The sequence below is a fragment of the Lygodium microphyllum genome, chromosome 7, assembly GCF_053477565.2.
Source record: "Lygodium microphyllum isolate KBCC chromosome 7, Lygodium_microphyllum_v1.1.10, whole genome shotgun sequence".
In the NCBI taxonomy this organism is placed as follows: Eukaryota; Viridiplantae; Streptophyta; class Polypodiopsida; order Schizaeales; family Lygodiaceae; genus Lygodium; species Lygodium microphyllum.
In genome coordinates this window covers 45,488,502-45,498,729 of record NC_141141.1, presented here as the reverse complement: position 1 = coordinate 45,498,729, position 10,228 = coordinate 45,488,502, and the positions used below count along the sequence as shown (strand labels likewise).

At 42.5% G+C, this 10,228-nt stretch overlaps 1 pseudogene; it reads right to left on the bottom strand.

Annotated features, from left to right (window-relative positions):
- Positions 1-638: 638 nt before the first annotated feature.
- LOC148033408 (DNA (cytosine-5)-methyltransferase DRM2 pseudogene) lies at positions 639-1,666 on the bottom strand (annotated as a pseudogene).
- Positions 1,667-10,228: the final 8,562 nt, after the last annotated feature.

The window sequence follows — 10,228 nt, the reverse complement described above, 5'->3', positions numbered from 1 at the left end:
GTGGGTGGGTGGGTGGAGATAATCAAGCAACACCACGACTAAATAGATAGAGATGATCAAGCAATAAAAGTGACATGGTGGAGTTCGCTAGAAGCTAAGAAGGGAACCAATGTCTTATGCACCTTAAGAACAAGAGAATTTTCTCTATATAAAGACCAAGGAAGACTCAGATATTGTAGAATTTTCTCTATATAAAGACCAAGAAAGACTCAGATATTGCTTACAATTGCATTGAACAAAACACATTGACCAAGGAAGACTCAGATATTGTAGAAATTGTACGACTCACAAACACCAGAAAAGGCCTATATGATGACTTCTATTGGGAATGTTGCAAGTTACATGAAAGGTTTTTAACACCCCCACGAGATCATGTACAATCGTTGCCAGCAAAAGGCTGATTTGAGAGTTTGGGTCCCGTAAATTTAACAGCAATAACAAAGGACATGTACAAAAAATAGGCTGTTTGTCAAAGGCAAACCACTATTAGTATTCAAGAAGGTTGCCTGCAGGGCTACCAAGGACCAAAATTGATTCGGATCTCATATAGATTACACCTCCTTTTCTTTTCTGCATGCTGGTGCAGTTTTGAACAGCTCAAAAGTAACCTCTTGCTTGCATGATATGCTTTAAACTATTCAAAGGTAACCTCTTGCTTGCATGATATGTTTTAAACTATTCAGAATCGTGGGAAATTCAAAGAAAAGACAGGATTCTTTGCCACCCAAGCCTACCCTGCTTACTCTATTGTTACCTGAGAGATTGTTGCAGGGGCTTCCCCCAATTATGAGGTCAATCTTTCCCACTGCATCCACAATCTCAGTCAACTTATCATCAGTAAGATCTCTAACATCATCCTCCATTTGAAATCGGCATGTTTGGCCAGTTTTGTTCCACAGTTGGCTATTATGTTTTTACATTTATCATTGATCTCCACAATAACAACAGCCTTCAAAATTATACCCAATTTGTGCAATGCCGCTTCTACTCCACCAAGGCTTGAGAATAAGGATAGAAGTGTTAAACCTTGCGAATATAATTCTTTGAGTGGTGAAAGATGGTACGCAACAGTATTGACCTAAAATGAGTTGCCTAATGCATCATACCGATTTGAAAGGGTAGAGCAGCCTTGAGTGTGGTCATGATCATATCCAAGCACCAACTCAATCTCATGGGGTTCAAGTGGGTAGTGGGCTAACCCAGACCAAGTTTCATCTTTTGCATGCCAAGACAATCTCCTGTTGAAGATAAGAAGGTATCTCGCTTTCTTTGTGGGAAGAAAATATTTTTCTAATCAATCCACATAGAGTGCTAAGGGCACGCCGTGTGTTTATGCAATTCAGCTTCTCTCTCTCAGATCCCATGGGGGCCAATACTTCTTTGTTTCTGGAAGCACCTCAAAGATTGTCATGGGAGCAAGGGAAAGGATCAACCTTCTTCCATCTACTAGAAGGTTATGAACATAACCACGAGGCCTAAAGCATGCTAAAAAACATCTAGAGTCTGTGAACTCTAGATCTATGCCATTAAAATGTCGTTTGATGGTCTCCCACTCTGAATTGGGAACGTTCTCAACATTTTCAAAATAGAAAAAGGGAGGGCCTTCCATCAAACTATTCAATGGTTTTGGCCTGCCTTTAAAAAAGCCAGGAATTCCAAACCCCATGCCCTTTTTGAACTTGAAGGGTGGGATAGAACCTAGATGTGAACGTGATGTTTTTCCATTCATAGATTGAGTCTCGAGCCATAAAACACTCAAGTCTTCACTGGCACTCTCATCCAAGTCTAGAGCAGGAGTAATGCTGATCTTTGTTTTAAGGCCCAAGTAACTGTACCATAGCTTAAGGGCTCTTTCATCTGCCTAATATATTTTGCTACAAATACCTCATGAGGGTCTAGCATGTCTAGTTATTTGAACACTCTTGGATATTTTAAACAAGTGTTCAACTTCTCTTACCATAGGAATCTTCTTACCCTGAAATGAGGGAGAAATCAAGTGATTATGCCTCCCTCCCTCCCCTCATGCTCTCGCTCTCTTTCATAGATGATGTTGTAGGCTTTGAATATTTGAAGACCATTTTACAGAAACAATACTGCATTTTACATAACGAACCATGCCATTTCTTTCAAAGGTCCAAATATGCACAAAGTCATAGACAAAGGATTGAGAAAGAACCCCGTAAATACATAAGCTAGGAATCATGTTCCTTGCTCCCATACAAAAGAGAGGGCATGTCTTGAGCATGGTATATGAAAATTATTATCCTTTTCAGGCTATGAATTCTTCTCCCAATATAATCGCCACCCTGGCCCCTCCAAGCTTGCCACAACTTCCCCTGAGAATGCCCATTCCACTCATATACAAAGACCAAATACGTTTCTGAGCACGGTGGTGGAATTCTTCTCCTACTCTAATAACACTTATGAGTTTCCCATCTAACCTCTAGTGCTATCCAATCCATCAAGCTTACAATAAACACCTCCCTCCCTATTTTGTCTGTCCTATGTGTTTGTGAACAAGCACATTTTGATATTGGTAGGTGTTTCGGGGCAGACAAAAGGTTGTAATGTTTAATAATGCTGTAGATTTTGGAAAACTAGCAATCAACTTGATAATTTTCCACAATCATTATTACATTTTAGAGGGTTTACTATGACATATTGTATTAAGGGATTAAAAATGATTAACTTTGCATTAGGAGTCAGGACACATGCACAATTCATGCTTACACAATGAATGTTGACCACTTTCAAAGAAAGCTAAACAAAAGTTGATGCCATCCAATTTTTTTCTCAAAGTATAGAGAGGATACTTCATACTTGGAGCATCCACTTACTCAATTCGTTGACTAATCGCTTAAAAGGATACATAAGATATGCATTTTAAGTAAGGCCATTTTTTAAAGATTTATATTACCATGCTTTGTATGATTTAAACTAATTATGCTAACATCATTTTTTGTCTATGTAGGTGACCTTTGTGGATATTTAGATCATCAAGATGAGTCGAGGGATGAGCAATGAGGAGTTGCAAGATATCTTCACACGCATGTCTCCAAGTCAGATGGCGAGATTCAGAGACATGGCTTACTAGGAGCTATCTCGGACATTGTCAGGCCGCCCTATTAGATCTACTTCGGCGCGATCAAATGCTTCAGTTTTTGAGTAGACGAGGTCAATGCTCTAGACTTGGGCCAGACGGAGGGAGTGCTTCAAGGTCAGGGGGATGCTGCAGAGATCCGGATGCAGTGAGAACATAGTCGACTCGAGATACAAGTGCTACTTCTCACTCTCATGGCGGTTCCAGAGAGCGTGGCTCAGGTGGTTGCTGTGGAGGCACGGACGCAGTGTCTCCGTCTTGTCGTTCTGCTGGAGTTGCGTCACCTTTGGGATTTGTCACACCTATGGGGACGTCTACTCCAGTCACTCCGGATTTTGCTTAGCCATCAAGTGGCATCCCTATGGGTGCTACTCCGATAGATACTACCCCGGTCCGTACACTAGATGTACAGGGGTCTCGTGGATATGCCCAGGAGCATGGTCGCATGTGGGAGAGGACCCATCTTAGGCATATCCTAGAGGGGTATGCCTACCTTGTAGATGATAGGTCAGGAGCCATCATCATGAATGATGAGGGGAGGAAGGTGATGGCTTGCATGAGAGTGTTGTGCCAACAAGTTTTTCAGCACAATGTCTTGGATCATTGGAAAAACATACCGGAGGGGAGCAAGGACTACATAGTAGCATCCTTGCATGAGGAGTTTCCGGTACCAGCCGCAACAGATAGGTTTTCTACGGGCTGGATGATGGAGTGTGTGCATATATGTCACACAGACGATCGAACGCACACAAGGCACTCAAGAGTGGGGATGCAAATCCCGAGTGGCTAGACACGAACGAGTGGTGCCGACTAAGAAAGGAGGCTACAAATTCTCCAAGACACATTGGGGACAATAGCGTGAGGCAGCGAGGGCACGACTAGAGGCCGGAGTGGTCCATCATCTTGGGAGGCGGCCACAAGACATATCTGGAGGATTTTGTAATTTTTTCTTTTGTTTTACTTGCTTTTTTTTTGCAATATCCTTTGTACTGACAATTATGTTTCTAACAGTTAGTATTTTGTTTCCTTTGCAGCACACTCCATTACAAATCGTGATCCGACCGGCCTTGAGACTCAATATGCAGAGAGGCATGATCTCACTACATTGATCGACTAATTGTATGGACGTGGCGGCCCTATAAGTCACTCATCTTTTTTGTTCGTAATTACCATGTTTAATTAGAATGCATTATTGTATAGTGGATTGATGTGTAGTTGTTTCTTTTTTTGCAGAGTCCGTTCAATGCTCCTTTGTGGTGGGACGAGCTTTCGGATGGCGATGATCTATAGCTCACCCTTGGATCCCTGGAGCTCACACACCCTTCTTTTTTGGTCATGTGATCTGTGCAAACATTTTCTATGTAGTAGTGATATCTTGCCATGATTGTACCAGCTGCTTTCATTATGCGATCATGTATTTATTTCATGTATCAATGTTATGATTTAAGTACACTTTGTCTTTATTTATACGAGCATTGTACATAGTGCAGAAACTATTTTGTATGGCCCAAATAAAGCACATAGTGCTATATGTGGCAGGGCAGCTTGCTACCTTGCCACCAAAAAAAAAAAAATCCATGTTACCATCTCTATTAGCGTCGCAAATTTACTGCACGCGTCATTATTGGCATCGTTATTAGCGTCGTAAAGCATCGTTATCAGCATCGCTATTTGCGTTATTAGCGTTGCTATTTGCAATATTTGTGTCGCAAATAGTGACGCTGGTAATGACACTAATACCAACTGTTCTATGGCGTCGTGACGCTTTTTGCGCTGACGGGGGAAATTTTCTTTATTTATATTTTCGTCGCTTTAATGTCGGTATAAGGCCTATATCTTGTAGTGGTTATCTTCAATTTTTTGGAAAGACATGCAATGTTTATGAACACATTACCACATGTTCATGGGAGAAACAAAATGTAAGTTATCTTCTTGAAATACATACACATTTTTAAAACTATTCTACAATGACCAGTGTGTGGCTTTTTTGCAGAGCTTCAAAGCTCATTGTCTCTTTGTGTACTAAGGAGTATAATGACTTTCATTCAATGGATAATGAGCATCTTTTCAAATATTCAACCAAGGTGTTCCCTTACTAAGGAGTATAATGACTTTCATTTGATGGATAATGAGCATCCTTTCAAATATTTCAACAAAGTTTGTCCCTTACAACTTGACCCAACTTCTTGTGGATGGAGGGTGATTGCAAATGCATGGAGATATATAGTGTCAAAGTTTAGAATGTTTACACTCAATGTATGTTCAAAGTTGTTGTCAATAAATTCTTTATCTTTATGGAGAATCTAAGGAAACTTTATTTCTTACTTTAATCCATTTTTGCGGTTGCATGAATATCTTGAGTCTTGGGTCTAGTGGGTTCGAGAGAAAGCTGTTTGAAGAGGAGAGAGAGACAGGGTTGAGCAATGTCTGAACCATTCAGGTTCCATCATCTTCTTCTCATTATTTCATCATTTAGTAAAAACACACATACAAGAGTAACATAGAGTAAGTGACACGCTGACTAGACAGACTAACCATAGTCAGGTCACCGACTAGCTAACCGACTTATTTAATGTAGTCACATGCAGGAGACAGCTATACACTAGCTGTCATGTCGGTAGTATATAAAGACAGTCACACACGACACGGGGAGCTTGACTTCTAACACTCCCTCTCAAGCTCGAGACAGCATCTGCACACCAAGTAGCTGTCTAAAACCACAAAACTTATCTTTACCCAGAGACTTGGTAAAGATATCTGCTACCTGCTCATCAGTCCTCACATGCATAAGATCAACCTTTCCTGCAAGGACCATCTCACGAATAAAGTGGTAGTATACCTCTATGTGTTTTGTCCTGGCATGGTAAACTGGATTCATGGCCAGGAGTACACTACTCAGATTATCACATAACAGTTTCACTGGAGCATCAACCTGAATATCCAAGTCAAGCCATAAGCTTGAGCAGCCAAGCAATCTCACATGCTGCCAATGCAGCCCCCCTGTACTCTGCCTCAGTACTAGATAAAGCAACAGTAGGTTGCTTCTTGCTGCTCCAACTGATCATGCCACTACCAAAGCCAAAGGCATAGCCACTCGTAGATCGTCTATCAGTTGAGCATCCTGCCCAATCTGCATCTGTGTATCCAATCAGTGTCAAGGGCTTATCTCTGACATAGAACAGCCCATAGTCTACAATGGACTTAACATACCTCATGATGCGTCTAACTGCATCCAAGTGCGGCTTTCTCGGCTTCTGCATAAACTGGCTTATCAGCCCTACTGCATAGCTCAAGTCAGGCCTAGTGATGGTCAAGTAAATCAGACTGCCAACCATCTGCCTGTACATAGTCACATCTTCTACTTCAGCCCCAGTGTTCATGTCTAGCTTTACATTCTGGTCCAGAGGTGTATCCAGTGGTTTGCATTCAGCCATGCCATACTTCTTAAGCATTTCCATGGCATAGTGCTTCTGCATCAGCCATAAGCCATTTTCAGCTGGTACAACCTCAATACCCAAGAAATACTTCATATCTCCCAGATCTTTCATGTCAAATTCAGATTTCAGCATCTTCATAGCATGCTGAATTCCCATGTCATCATCTCCAGTGATTATCAGGTCATCAACATATATGACCAGCACTACCAAGCCACTGTCAGTCTTCTTTGTAAACAGGCTGTGATCAGCCCTGCCAACAACAAATCCAAGACTCTGTAAGTAACTGCTAATCCTAGCATGCCAGGCTCTCGGAGCCTGCTTCAGCCCATACAGTGCCTTTTTCAGCCTGCACACATAATGCTGAAAATCAGGGTGCTCATACCCTTCCGGCTAAACCATGTATACATCCTCTGCTAAATCACCGTTGAGGAATGCATTCTTAACATTCATTTGCTGTAATTTCCAGCCTTTTGCAGCAGCCAAGGCAATAACAGTTCGTATGGTTGCCATTTTTGCAACCGGGCTGAATGTTTCATCATAATCCAAGCCATACTACTGAGCATATCCTTTAGCGACCAGCCTTGCTTTGTACCTTTCCACACTGCCATCAGACTTACATTTGATTTTATAGACCCATTTGCAGCCAACAGGCTTTTTCCCTTCAGGCAGTGGTACCAAATCCCAAGTCTGATTTTCAGCCAAGGCTTTCATCTCTTCGTCCATAGCCATGCACCAATTTTCATCCTTTGCTGCTTCAGCATAAGTACCTGGTTCTTTGATCTCCATCACTTTTGTCATGTAGGCATAATGCTTTGCAGAATAACCAAAGTACGTCAACTGTCAACAGGGTATCTGACCCTCTACGATCGTCTAGGCTGTGGTGCACTGCTCGATTCCCCTCTCTCATGAGGCAGAATATACCTGTTTTGCCTCGTACCAGGCGTATAGACAGTCGGAATGCCAAGTTCACTGTCTAACGTATCAGCAGACTCATATCCAGAAGTCATTCTTCCAAGTGGCATCATACCATCCTTAGTAGCTTTCTCTTTTCCTTTGCTGTCCAATACATCATAATACCTCCCCCTCACTGACATACCAGTGTTAGTGGACGATGAGTGTTACAATCTCCCTGTCCATGGGGATACTGTCTGCTGACTACTAGGTCCTGTCATATCAGTGCTCTGCTGCAAATCAACTGTAGATACATGAGTGGAAGGCATATCCAATGGCACTGCAACTGGTGATACATACCATGAGCCCAACTCATCAAAGATGACATCCCTGCTTACCAAAGTCTCCCTGGTAGAGGGATCATAACATTTGTATGCCTTCTTCTCCTGCGAGTATCCAATGAACACACTCTTATGCGCTTTGGGATCCAGCTTTTTCCTTTTCTCATCTAGAATGTGCACATAAGCAAGACAGCCAAAGACCTTCATGTGTCTTACATCCGGCTTATAGCCATAGAGCCTCTCAAACAGTGTCATGTCATGAATGCCTGCAGTGGGAGTCCTGTTCAGAATATATGCGGCTGTCACAACAGCCTCTGCCCAATAGTAAAGCGGCATATGCTTCTCATTCATCATGGCCCTAGCAGCTTCCATTAGAACCCTGTTCTTCCTTTCAGCTATTCCGTTTTGCTGCGGAGTGTAGCTGCAGGTTAGCTGCCTACGAATGCCATTTTCAGCCAAAAAATCAGCAAATTCATTTGAGACATACTCCCCATCGCTATCAGATCTCAAGCAAGAGATGTAACATTCAAATTCCTTCTCAACCTGTGCTTTAAATTTCTGAAAAATAGCAAAGACCTCATCTTTTGTTTTCAATATGTAAAGCTAGGTATATCGACTGTATGAAAGATACATAGTATATGGAACCCCCCATAGATGCATTATGAGCTGGTCCCCAAACATCAGAGTGCACTAACTACAGTGGTCGTGTACTCTGTCTTACATGCTTGACAAACGGCAATCGTGACTGCTTACCAAACTGGCAAGCCTTGCATACATGACCAATATCTGAATATTGGAATCTAGGTAACCCTGTTACCAGCTGCTTCTTCTGCATGGTCTGCAGCCTCTGCAAATTGACATGCCCCACTCTCTTGTGCCAAATCTCTAAGTCCCTGATAGTGCCAGAACCCTGGGCAAACATGGCGGAGTTCAGCTCTGGCAATGTAGCATCAAGAGTGAACATTCTTCCATTTCTGTGGCCTTTCGCGATCAACTTGCATCCATTGCCAAACTCTTCAATAAAGCAGCCATGCTTATTGAAGCGAACCTGCAAGTTCTACTCTGTCATCTGGCCCACAGACAATAGGTTCTTCGTAATCGAAGGGACATGCAAAACATCATGAAGATTCTTCTTCCTGCCATCATGTACAACCAGAGGCACTTTCCCCTTGTGCTCTATGCTATGCTGTGTATCATCTTCTATGCAAACATAGCCATGCTTATCTGCAACCATCTCAGTGAACCAGTCACCATGTGGGGTCATATGGTTTGATGCCCCTGAATCAATATACCATACTACATCATCAGATGATTTTGCAACAGCCTTATCCTTGACATATTGCATGGCAAACAGCCTGTCACCAGAGTCATCTGCCTGACTGGACGTGGCATAATGTCCATGCTGCTTACCCTTCTGATTCCCCTGCTTTTTCCAGCAATCTTTTGCAATATGTCCATATTTTCCACAGTAATGACAATCCTTGTCGTTATTCGGATTGTCTGACTGGCGCTGCTGCTGCCATGAGCCTCTGCCACGGGAGTTAGATCTCCCCCTGCCTCTGAAGTTTCCACCACCTCTGGCATTTGACGACTGTTGATTGCTATTGTTAAAGGATGCATTTTGCTGGCTTCCTCTGCCAGATCCAAAACCCCTGCCACGGTTGCCACGACCGCGCTGGTTCGAGTAAAAAACTGCATCCTTATTCTTGGAGCTGCTTGACCCTGTAGCCAACCCAAGCTTCACCTCTTCATGAATCAACAATGCAACTAGCTCGTTAAAGTCGCATTTCAGCCCTCACAGACACGGATGTGTCAAATGACTTGTATTCTGGACCCAAGCCATTCAAAGTCACTGCAACCATATCTTCATCTTCAACCTGTGAACCAACAGACGCGAGCTGATCTGCTAAGGTTTTAATCTCCGTGACATAGTCTTGTATGGATCTGTTCTTCCTCTCTATGTTGTTGAATTTTTGCTTCAGTTGTATCTTCCTGGCACTCGTAGTTGTGCCATAGTATCTGACCAATATGTTCCATGCATCTGCCAAACTCTTACAGTTCATAATCTGCATCACCATAGCATCTGAGATACATAATGAGAGCCAGTGTAGCACTCTACGAGCTCTTTCTGTCCAAGCTCGATGCGCTCGTCTTTGATCAGCTGTGAGGTTCCTGTCTGCAACCTCTGGTTCAGCTTCAACACCTGTTACTAGGTCCCAGTACCCTTTGCCTATCAGAAAGTTCTCCATGCGGAACTTCCATATCACATAATTATTGCTGTCAAGTTTCTCCCCTACAATCTGGGTTATATTATTAGTTCTATCTGCATTTGCCATGTCGTAGACACTGCCTGACTACCTGCAAGCCAATGACAACCTGACTACCTTCAGCCCGTAAGACTTTATGACAGTTTTTCTGCAATTAATTGCAGGAAAAAAACCAGTAAATTTCAGTCAAAT